We start from the raw sequence: 12,601 nt of genomic DNA on the forward strand, positions 1-12,601 counted from the left end.
CCGCCCGGGTTTCCTCACAGCCAGCGAACAGCCAGCCCTACTTCCAGCCCTCCAAGTATGGAAAATCACAGGAGTGGAGGGAGAGGGACCCCTGGTTTGGAATCCAGAAGGGCTGGAGTTTGAATCCTCCCTTGTCATCCTTTCTCTGAGCACCCTGGGCTGGGTTATTGAACCTCTCCCAGCCTCGTGGTAGAAGGGACGCTCTACTGCCTGCCTCGCGGGGTTGTGATGAGATAAGGGAGCCACAGAGGGCAGGAGTAAGCTCCATCCATCCATGTGGCAGGGCAGGTCTGCCCGCGTTTCTAGTAGCTGAGGTCAATCAGGCCTTCAGCCCAACTCTTTCTGTTGGTGGAGAGTGAGGTGAGCTATTTCTATCCCCTTTAGGCCTCCACTCCCCATCTGTGGGTTGAGGGTGCACCCCACGACTTTGCAGCCTTCCCACAGTGGCAGGAGGTCATGCAGCAGCCCTGAGGTGAGGGCAGGGTGTGGCCCAGGTGAATGTGGTGCTCGCTCTACCTGCCAAGCACTGGATAGAGGGGACCAAGGCAGGCTTCAGGGAGAAGAAAGGCCTTTGGGGCCTGAGGGTAGCAGGATTCCAAAATGGCAGGCCCTGGGGGAGGGGAGGGCCTCAACCCTTAGCAGTGCCTTTCCCACCAGTTCCCACCATCCCTTCTGGAAAGTGACCAGGTGCTCCCCGCTCTCCACTGGCTCTTATTAGGACCCTCTGAGTCTGTGGGACCTGGACTGGCTTTGGGGCCTTGAATGTCTGTGATGTTTCTCCATCAAGGCCCCAGCCTCGGGCCTTCAAGCTGAGAACCCACCAGTCTCTTTGTAGCAACTCCCTGAGTTCCTCTGGGTTGCCCCCTTCCTCCAGGTGGGACCCTGCCAAAGCGACAGGTTTCTCCTCTCCGGGCGGGAAAGGAGCCCATTGTCCTCCCTATCCCCTCTCTCCGTGATTCCAGAGGCAGGCAGACCGAGAATCAAAGGGGGCTGACAAGCTGTGGGATTCTGGACAAAGTACTCAACCTCTCTGAGCCTGCTTCCTCCTCTGTAAAACGACAATCATAAGCGCCGTGAGATTTCCATGAGAGGATAACCTGTGTCAGGAGCCAAAGTAAGTGCTTAGCAAATTATAGTTCTTATTACACTGTGTGGGGACATCTGGGAGGGGCGAGAAGAGTCACAGCCAGCTACAGAGCAGGGAACACTGGACTGTTAAGCAGATCTGAATTCAAGTCCAGTTCTGCTGCATAATAGCCGTGTGTCCTTAGACAAGTCCCTTGACCTCCAACCAGCAGGATGAACAACGCATCTCTCAGCACGATTGTGACAATGCCTGTGAAAGCACACAGTGTCCAAGGAACAGGAGAGTGGCAGGAGGCCTTGGGCACCTTCACAAGGGCATGTAGCATGCCTGATTTAATGTCACATCCCTGAATTTCTTGAACCAGGGAGGCAGAAGTTGCCATGAGCCGAGATCACTCCACTGCACCCCAGCCTGGGCAACAGAGCAAGACCCTGTCTCTAATAATAATAATAATAATAATAATGTCATGTCCCTCTAGCATAGAGCCCTGAGCATAATCAAAGCTTGGTAAATGTTCATTTTGTTTTTTGGTTTTTTTGAGATGGAGTCTCGCTCTGCCACCCAGGCTGAAGTGCAATGACACAATCACGTCTCACTGCAACCTCTGCCTCCCAGGCTCAAGTGATTCTCCTGCCTCAGCCGCGCAAGTATCTGGTTCTATAGGCACATGCCAGCATGCCCACCTAAATTTTTTGTATTGTTAGTAAAGACGGGGTTTCACCATGTTGGACAGGATGGTCTCAATCTCTTGACCTTGTGATCTGCCTGCCTCGGCCTCCCAAAGTGCTGGGATTACAGGAGTGAGCCACCGCGCCTGGCCAATGTTCATTTTTGAATTAGTTGATTTAACCCAACTCTTTTCACTTTATAGAGAAAAAAATTTCTGAAGCATGGAGGAGACCAAAACATTTGTGGAAAAGCTGAGGCTGCGCCCCAGATCCCCCGTTTCTGGCTTCCTGGTTCACATTCTAGAAAATACCTCCCTCGGTACCAGGAGTCCCACTACCCATCTCATCAGTCCCAGCTTTTCTGCACTCAGTTTTCAGGTTATTCATCCCCAAACCTGGCCTTCTGCGAAGCAAGGCTAGTCTTTGAGGTCAGGGGATTAGGAAGCTGCCTTCAAACCTTGAAAGGCTCCCAGCAGAACCCTGATTGTGCCATCCCGGAAACCATCTTTAGAGGTCCCAAATTACCCTACCAATTGGCACTAACTTTTGCAATTAAAAATAATTGCTCCCACCTTACCTGGGTAAGGGAACGACAGCCCTGATGGGTGCTCATTCATTCCTTCCACACCAGGATTTATGAAACAGTAGAAATACTGAAACCTGCTTGCTGTTTGGAGAAGCCGAAAGGTTCTGGCAACAGAAAACAAAAAGGCACCAATTCTGAAAGTCAAAAAAGATCCCCAAATCAGCAATGGATTCACAGCTGTGTCCTGGGAACACAGGCCCCTGCCCAGCCCTCACATCTTTCCATCCCCAATCACCCTGAGCCAGCAGCTGTGAGATACTCAAGAGTTAGCAAAGCAGTCATCTGGTCAAGGTCATGCCAATACCTGCCTGGCCACATAGCCAGACCCTCTCCTGGGTGTCTACAGGGACTTCCAAAGCATAGCTCTAAGGGGGTAGTTATGGCGAATGTAAGGTATCAGGATGAGGAAACTGAACCGTGTTGGTTGTATGTATGCTCCTTCAGAAGAAGTTCGCTATTCTTTCTTAGAAGCTGGAAGACCAGCTATTGCATTTTGAGTTTTGCTGTTTGCTTGTTTTTTTAATTCTTTTTGTTTTTAGTAGAGACGGGTCTCACTATGTTACCCAGACTGGTCTTGAACTCCTGGGTTCAAGCGATCCTCCTGCATCAGCCTCCCCAAATAGATTACAGGCATGAGCCACTGCATGTGGCTTGCATTCTGAAAAAGAGAGTTCTTTCTACCTCCAGGAGCCTTATCAGCATTTGTCCCAAGGTTTAGGACAGTGCCCATCAAAGACCTGCTCTATCAAAATCTCTTAAGTCTATTTAAGAACATTGTTCTTTTTATAAGCATACAGGAGAATTTCCCAAAGCGTGTTCTGTGGAACATGAATCCTGTGAGAAGCACCTGAGGGTTTTATGGACAAATAGGTATGAGAAATGCTGCCTACTATTCATCCCAACCCGAAATTCACAAAGCAATATCAACAGCTCTGAGAACATTTTCAGTGAAGAAAAGTAGTGGGTGTCTATTGCGTGGCCTGCCAAGCACTCCTTTCTCCGTCCTTTGGTAACAGCATTCGGGTTTTCCTTTGAGGAACCACTCCCTCCCTCCTACACGTCTGGACCCTGCATTTCATGTGGTCCTGTTTCTTGAGACCATTCAGTAACAATGCCACCTCATCCTCAACACATACGCGCACACACGCACACACACACACACACACACACACACTCCCACCTGCATGCACCTAGCCAAATGTAGTAACCAGTGCAGAACTACATGCTCAAAAAAGACCACTGGGACTGAATCTCTCAGATCGTAGCATCCTTAGAAGCTGTCCATAAGTTCCTGTTATTAAGACTCCTAAATCTTTCCCAGATCCTGTACATCCAGTGATTTGACCACTCACTTTTCCCTTTAATTCCTATGAACTATCCAAAATTATTCCAATAATTTCCCCTTTTTCCTTAAGTTAGTCTATCTCAAGCTGTTGCTTGCAACAATGAACTCTAGTTGATGAAAGAAACCAATTTCCCACAAGCAAAAGAGAATTAAATTGGACCTTTATTCTACATGCAATAATTAACTCAAAATGGATTAAAGACCTAAACACAAGAGCTAAAACTGCAAAATCTTAGAAGAAAACACTGAGAAAGTCTTTGGCTGTTGTTTATTGAATATGACACCAAAGGCACAAGCGACAAAAGAAAAAATAGATCAATCGGACTTCATTGAAATTAAAACTTCGTGGCTCAAAAGACACTTAACAAATTGGAAAGGAAATTCACAGAATGGGAGAAAATATTTGCAAACCATGCTTAATAAATAATTAATATTCAGAACATATAATGAACTCCTATAACTCAACAATAGCAAGAAAGAACAAATGACCTGGTTTAAAAATGGGCAAACAATTTGAATAGACATTTCTCCAAAGAAGAGATGCAAATGGCCAATACGCACATGAAGAGGCGCTCAACAGCACTAATCACTAGGGAAATGAAATCAAAACTACAGTGAGATACAACGTCTCACCCAATGGGAATGATTATTATGTACTTTTAAACAAAAACACAGAAAGTAGAAAGTGTTGGTAACGATGTGTAGGAATTGGAACCTGCGTACATTGCTGGTAGGAACATAAAATGCTTCAGCCTCTGTGGAAAACAGTATGGCAGTTCCTAAAGAAAATAAAAATAGAATTACTATATGATCCAATAATTCCACTTCTGGGCCCAAAAATATCGAAAGAAGGAATTCAAACAGATATTGGTACACCCCTGTTCATAGCATGGGTTATTCACGAAAGCCAAAAGACAGAAGCAATCCAATTGTCTGTCACCAATGGGATAAGCAAAATGTGGCATATACAGTGGAATAATTTTTTTTTTTTTTTTTAAGATTGAGGAGTCTCGCTATGTTGTCCAGGCTGGTCTGTAACTCTGGAGCTCAGGCAATCCTCCCACCTCAGCCTCCCCAGAAGCTGAAACTACAGGCTTGTGCTACTGCTGCCAACTGGAATAATATTTAGCCTTTAAAATAGGGGAAATTCTGATACATGCTCCAACATGGATGAACCTTGAAGACAATATGCTGAGTGAAAGAAGCCAGTCACAAAAAGACAAATATTGTATAGGAACTTGGAGTAGTCAAATTCACACAAACAAAGTAGAATGATGGTTGCCAGGGGCTGAGGAGAGGGCAAAATGGCACGTTATTTTATAATGAGTATAGAGTTTTAGCTAGAGATGATGAAAATTTCTGAGAATGGAAGGTGGTGATGATCACGCAACAATGAGAACATACTTTAATGCACAAAACTGGACACTTAAAAATTGTTAAGTTGGGCTGGGCACAGTGGCTTATGCTGGTAATCCCCCCACTTTGGGAGGCCAAGGTAGGAGGATCATTGAAGGTCAGGATTTGGAGACCAGCCTGTGCAACGTAGTGAGACCATCTCTACAAAAAATTTAAAACTTAGCCAGGTGTGGCAGTGTGCACCTGTAGTCCCAGCTACAGAGGAGTCTCAGGTGGGAGCCCAGGAGTTCAAAGCTGCAGTAAGCTATGATTGTGCCACTGCACTCCAGCCTCGGTGACAGAGTGAAAACCTGTCTCTAAAAAAATTAAGGCCGGGCGCAGTGGCTCACACCTATAATCCCAGCACTTCGTGAGGCCAAGGCAGGTGGATCACCTGAGGTCAGGAGTTCGAGACCAGCCTGACCAACATGGAGAAACCCCATCTCTACTAAAAATACAAAATTAGCTGGGCATGGTGGCACACACCTGTAATCCCAGCTACTTGGAAGGCTGAGGCAGGAGAATCGTTTGAACCCAGGGGGTGGAGGTTGCCGTGAGCTGAGGTCGTGCCACTGCACTTCAGCCTGGGCAAGAAGAGCAAAACTCCATCTTAAAAATAAAATAAAATTTAAAAATTTTTAAAAATGGTTAAAATGGTAAATTTTATGTTATGTGTATTTTTACCACAAGAAAAATAAGAAAACTATTTCACGTTCTTTAACCTAACTTTCCCTGAATTATTTGACCATGGAAATCCCCCTTTTCACCAGAATTCACATTAAAATAATACAACAGAGAGCAAGGGTCCCAGAGGACACACTTGGGAAACGCTGGCCTGTGACACTGTGACGGCACCTTCAAGGATAAAAATCCCATGGTGGTGCAGGGTGAAGCACTCACTGCAGGTGGAGGAGAAACACATTGGACCAGTCATTAGGGAAGGAAGATGCTTGTATCCCCCTTGGTAAATTAGGATTCATGGGGAGAGCACCAGAATTGCAGAGGGTAGGGAAGGCATCTTCTTGTCTGGGTTTTGACATTATAGCATCTATGAAGTTGCTTCTGAGTAGGAGTTCTTAAGGGGAATCCTCTAGTGGAGGCAGGATTGGAAGCTTGCAAACAAATCCAGGCAGGAGGCCTGACATTACACGTTTCTCAACATATGCCCCAAGAGGGGACTAAGTACCTCTGATACTGTAGACTATATTGTTTACATGCCGAATACAGGTTGCTTAGCAACCTCAGAACTGAATAAAGGCTTTTTGAAAATTTTAGCCTGATCTCAGCTGCTCAGGGGAACTCCTTTGGCCAGGGCACTATGGCTGGATTACCCGTGAGAATAGTACTAAGGGGAGAATGAAAATTTAGGAAAATAGAGCAGAAGAGTCTCTGGTTAGACAACTGGTCCCTACTTCCAGAATTCCTCCCAGGACAAATCCCTGAAGGCTCTTGGTTTTCATTTGAATAAAGAAAATAATAAAATATAGCTAAAAGTGGCCAGGTGCGGTGGCTCACGCCTGTAATCCCAACACTTTGGGAGGCCAAGGTGGGTGGATCATGAGATCAGGAGTTTAAGACCAGACTGGCCAAGATGGCGAAACCCCATCTCTACTAAAAATACAAAAATTAGCCCAGGCGTGGTGGTGCGTGCCTGTAATCCCAGCTACTCGGGAGGCTGAGGCAGAGAATTTCTTGAACCGGGGAGGCAGAGGCTGCAGTGAGCTGAAATTATGCCACTACACTCCAGCCTGGGAGACAGAGTGAGGCTCTGCCTCAAAAAAAAAAGCTAAAAGTTTTTGGGTAACTTTTAAATTCAGTTACTCAAATTCTCCATTCACATGAAAAACTGAGCTTTAGAAAGATAAAGTTACTTGCCCAAATTACCCAGACGGGAACCAGTGGAGCCAGGATTCAAACCCTGGCAACTGGCTTCCAGAACCCACCCTGTCCATTGCCACTTAATCTCATCTTTTCAGCCACCCTCCCACACACCTCTACAGTCTGCGTCTTCCTTCTTGTAGCAAAGCAGATGGATTTTTCACGTCCACTTCTTTTTCCCTGTGCTCAGAATTTTAACTGGGAGCACCTGTGATACCCTAGAGGCTTACTCATCTGTTGGTGATATTCTGCTTAAAAGCCAGGGAATGGGCCACATCACCTTCAACTGGAGTTTTTTAGGAGTCAAACAGCTTCCTCCTCAGCATGTAAAATAGCATTTCTCATTGCCTAGTCTGCAGAGAGTCTCAAAGACATAGTAAAGGAAATCAAATGAAGAGTCCCCTTCTCTTCCTGCCAAAAAAGATAGAGTTGGCATTTTCCCAACTGCTAATGTTTTTAAGCTGGCTTTATACATTCCCAGGGTCAACAATCAAGCCCAGTACGATAGGTCAGCAAATCAGGTGGGTGTCTGTCTGCATGCTGGAAACAGGGCTTAATGTCGGGGCGGGTATTGAGAGATCCACTACTCCCGAAGATCTCTTCCCTGTGCCAGCCAAATACATGCCTGTCATTCTCTCAAACACTGGTGAATGAATTGAAGTGCAAACAAATCCTTATGCTGCCCCATAGTTGTATAGCCCCTTAATAACCCTGCAGAGATTCAAAGGCGCTTTAGAGATCACAAATCATTTTTCTTTATCTCAGTCTTAAAAACCCTGCAAGGCAGGCATCATTATTCTTACTTTATAGAGGAGGATTTTAAAGCTCACTAATAATTAGCAAGGCCAGGGCCAGCGTCTAAGGCTTTCACCCAAGCCCAGCATTCTCTGGATATAGGATTTTAGCATTCATCAACGTCTCTAACACAATTCTTTCATCTGGCAGAAGTCTGAAGCTGGGACAAGTACATTTTGATTGGTGTTCTCAAAAGAGCCACGTCTGGAGAGTGGCATGAGGACAAGAAGGAAGGACTAAGCAAGAGGACCAAAGAGCCTGTCTCTGAAGAGCTGGGAATGGGGGGAGCTGCCTGATCCTGATGTGGAGCCGAGTGACAGCAGTACAGGCTTGTGGGAAAGACATTGAGCTGGGATCTGGAGCCCCAGGTTTCAGGCCAGCTGGGCTACTGAGTCGCCCAGAGCACATCACACTTGGCAGGGCATCATTTTCTCTGTCTGAAAAGGATGTGAGGGACCTGACATTGAAGGTCCTCTCAAGCTCTAATAAGCCTCAGTCATCTTTTGGGGTCAGTAGGTCTGCATGTGCTTCCATGTGACGAAGAGAGCTAAATAAACGTCAGCTCCTTCCAGCCTCATCAACATCATCATCTTGGCTGTGACTCAGATCATCCATACATGATGAGTAAAATGTGCCCTTTGCACCGTGCTGCGTGAAGCTGTGCATGGAGAGGTCACGGTTGAGGCTGCCTGCCTGCCTCCTGGGCTCCATATTCATGGCGTGGCAGTCCTTGTCCAAAAGACGTCTGGAGGGCCTGGCTCTACCTATTTCCCCCCACCAGCTCAGAGGTACTTTTGCCCAATCACTGCTCAAATAATCCAAGCTCCTCCTACTGCTATTTCCAAGGTTTGAAACACATTATGGCAGGCCACGGCCACCAGCTCTATCTTATAATCAAATAGATGAGTCACAGGGCCATTTCCTTTGGGTTTTTAAGTAAGATGTCCACTTCTGCCTCATTGCCTTGTCTGGCCTGATGTTTACCGAGAGAGGTCACTACTTTCAAATATATGTGTTTTTTAGTCAAATAAAACCTAGCTGCTTGAGTTGCACACCTCCTAACATTGTTCCTTGCCCATTTCCTGATGTCACGCATTTGCCCTTTCTTTGTGTCTGTGGGTACCCCCAGAATTAGGCATTCCCCCATTAGATACTTATTTTAGAATATCTGCCCTCTGGATAGGATGAAGAAAATGTGGTATATACGCACAAGGGAATATTATTCAGCCATTTAAAAGAACAAAATCATGTATTTAGCAGCAAGATGGGTAGAACTAGCAGCGATTATTTGAAGTGAAACAACTCAGAAACAGACAAATACTGCATGGTCTCACTTATAAATGGGAGCTAAATAATATGTGCACATGGACGAAGAGTGTGGAATCATAGACACTGGAGACTTGGAAGGACAGGGAAGTGGGAGGGGGGTGAGGGATGAGAAATTACTTAATGCATATAATGTACTTTATTGGGGTGAGGAATACCCTAAAAGCCCTGACTTTGTAGCACTCTGCAATATATCCGTGTCACAAAATTACACTTGTACTTCATACATTTATACAAATAAAAATCAATCAATAAAACATCTGCCATCGGCACTGCAATTATTCCCTATCTTTAATCAAGACTGGTTTAAATGTGTGTGTAATGTGTGTGTGTGTATATATCTGAGTGCACACACACACATATATGCATAATAAGTATGTATGTATATGTAAATAAAATTGCAGATACCTTTCAAGAAAGTATCCTCCCAAACGATCTCAAGTTACCCACAAGGCAGTGGCATTTCTCTAAGTCAAGCATCTGCCTTGGGGCCTCTGTGTGGTACTAGCAAGAGCACTTCTCAGTCCTCCTGCATTTTGACTTTTCCAGAAGACTGACAGTAAGGGGGTAGCTTCTCTACTTGTAATCAAGTGGTTTAAAACATTAACACAACAGAAGATACAAGGACGTTTTTGTTTTGGTTTATTTGAGCACGATCCCAGCAAACTGAAATAACAATTTCTTTTTCTGAGTTCCAGAAAGGGCATGCTCTAGGGTGCTCACCTTCCTTGGTAGATGCTGGAATAAATAAGACTGACAGCATCCCATGTTTGGAAAATGTGTGTTGAAAAGCGGAGCAAGACAGGAGTCTCATTGATATTTGTTTTACTAATTGTAGTATTCTACTCTTCCTTCAGCTGTGAATCCCTCTCTCCCACCTCTACCCTATTCCCCAGCACGTGCGTGCGCGTGCACATACACACACACACACACACACACACACACACACACAGAGGCATACACACACAGGCATACATGCATGCATACACAGAATCACCTGTGTATTCCTTTGCTAAAAACCTCATGTCCTTGGTTTGCATACGTTATTTTTTCCCTAGCTGCATGACAAGAAAAACAGGTGGATAGTATTTACTTCCCCCTTTCCCGGGGGTTGGACTGGGTGAATTACTGATGGTTTAGGTAGAGTCTCTTTTCGTGTTGTGGCTGTCTCCTATGCAGTCACACGACAGCATTCCATATCTTACTCCAGTGCAACCTTGTCACTCAGGCCTTGGCCAGGGCTTGTGTCTGCCAGGAATGGCTCCCTTTCTCTCCTGCTGTCATTTTGTGCTGCTGTGTGACTGTTGTGGGCATCAGGCCTCACCACTTTATGAGTACTTCTCCTAGAAAACCTTGATTGCTGCCGGACACGTGTGATCTCTAAGTCTAATAAGCACAACAAATGCACGTGCTGGGGTGAGGCTGCCCCTGATGAAGGACTTCCTTCTGCCTGAAACGCCTTAGCCACTACTCTCATCCCAGCATTGTGGTGGCTCCCTCATTGGTCTCCCTGGGTGGGGCCTGATGCCCACAACAGTTCCTGCCAGGCTCAGCTCTTCTGGGCAATGTCCTGAAGCAGCACCACTCTAATCTGTCACACCCTTGTTTAGAAATATTCAAGCACCTGCATTATCTTCAGAGCCAACTCCAAATTTCTCAGTTTGGAACTCAGTGTATCCTACAATTGCTCCCTGACTTACCCCTCCAGTTCACTCGCTCTCCAACTCTTGGGCAAAAAATAAGTTGATAAGTAAAGTGCTTTACTAATGATATTCCTATAAGATGGGTGTTATTATTCTTGTTTTTCAGATGAAGAAATAGAGGCATATTAAGATTAACTTGCCCTAAGTAATCCAAAGTATTTTGTTTCTTAGGGCTGCTGATACTACCAGAAACTTGATGATTTAAAATAACAGAAATGTACACTCTTCCACTTCTGGAGCATAGAAATCAAAAAATCATGATGGCAGGGCCATGCACCCTTTGAAGGCGTTAAGGGGAGAATCCTTCCTTATCTCTTTGGCTCTGGTGCTTGCAAACATTCGTTGGCACTATAACCCTAATCTCTGTATGGGCTTCTTCCCTCTGTGTTCTCTCTGTGTCAAAATCTCTCTCCTTTCTCTTATAAAGGCACCACATATTGGAATTAGGGTTCACCCTTAATCCAGGGTGATTTCATCTGAGATCCTTAACTAGTGCATCTGCATAGACCCTATTTCGCAATAAAGTCACATTTTGAGGTTCAAGTGGACACAAAGTTGTGGGGGAAGACTGTTTAACCCACTACACCCAACAAGTACAAATTTGAAACCAGATCTCTCTGACTATTAAGCATCATACATTTAACACCTTCACTTACCCCCCAGAAAGCTTCTGGCCAAGCTGGACTTCTCTCGTTTTTCTATATAGATTTTTCCTTTTCCCGCCTCTCTGTCGTTCCTCATGCTATTTTCTTTACATAGGCCAATTTTTCCCTTTTTCTTCCTTTCAACCAGTCCTACCTGTGGAAATCTTGCGTAGTCTTCAAGATGAAGCTCAACATCACCTCCTCTAAGAAGACATCCATGGGCTGGATGCAGTGGCTCATGCCTATAAGTTCAGCACTTTGGGATGCTGAGGCGGGCAAATCACTTGAGGCCAGGGGTTCAAGACCAGCATGGCCAACACAGTGAAACCCAACTACTACAAAAAATACAAAATTAGCTGGACGTGGTGGCACCCGATTGTAATCCCAATTATACGGAGTCAAGACTGGTTTAAATGTGTATGTAATGTGTGTGTATATATATCTGAATGCATACACACACATATGTGCATAATAGGTATGTATGTACATGCAAATAAAATTGCAAATATCTTTTAAGAAAGTGTCCTCCAAAACAAATTATTCACAAGGCAGCTGCATTTCTCCAAGTCAAGCAACTGCCTTGGAGGCTGAGGCAGAATTGCTTGAACCTGGGATGCAGAGGTTGCAGTGAGCTGAGATCGTGTCACTGTACTCCAACCTGGGCAATATAGCATGAGTCTGTCTCAAAAAAGAAGAGGAAGGAAGGAAGGGAGGGAGGGAGGGAGGGAGGGAAGGAGGGAGGGAAAAAAGAAGACATTCAGTATTGCAACAGCCAAGCAAAGGATTTTTCTCCTACCCAAGCTCAACTGCCTTATTGCACATGTCTCCGATAGCCAATATTATCTTCAACCTCATCTTCTAGGTTTCTGTGCAGTGGTCTCCATTCCCTACTACATCTGCTTCCTGCCACTGTTAACTATATTACAAGCACCTTAAAGGCAAAACTGCCTCCTCCCACCATGTGTTCTCCACAGTACTTTGCAGAAGCTGGAGCTCCACAAATTTGCCCAAGTGAATTTATAATCATCTGTATCTTTCTTTGCATTGAAGAGTTTATGTATTCATAAACAAAAATGTAGGATGCTTAAAAACTCACCTTTCTCCAATGCTCTCACTTTCCCCCAAATGGAATTTTTTTAATGGCCTAATTTTCTTTTTCTCTTTTTTCTTTTTT

Source organism: Cebus imitator, unplaced genomic scaffold, assembly GCF_001604975.1.
Source record: "Cebus imitator isolate Cc_AM_T3 unplaced genomic scaffold, Cebus_imitator-1.0 Scaffold109, whole genome shotgun sequence".
In the NCBI taxonomy this organism is placed as follows: Eukaryota; Metazoa; Chordata; class Mammalia; order Primates; family Cebidae; genus Cebus; species Cebus imitator.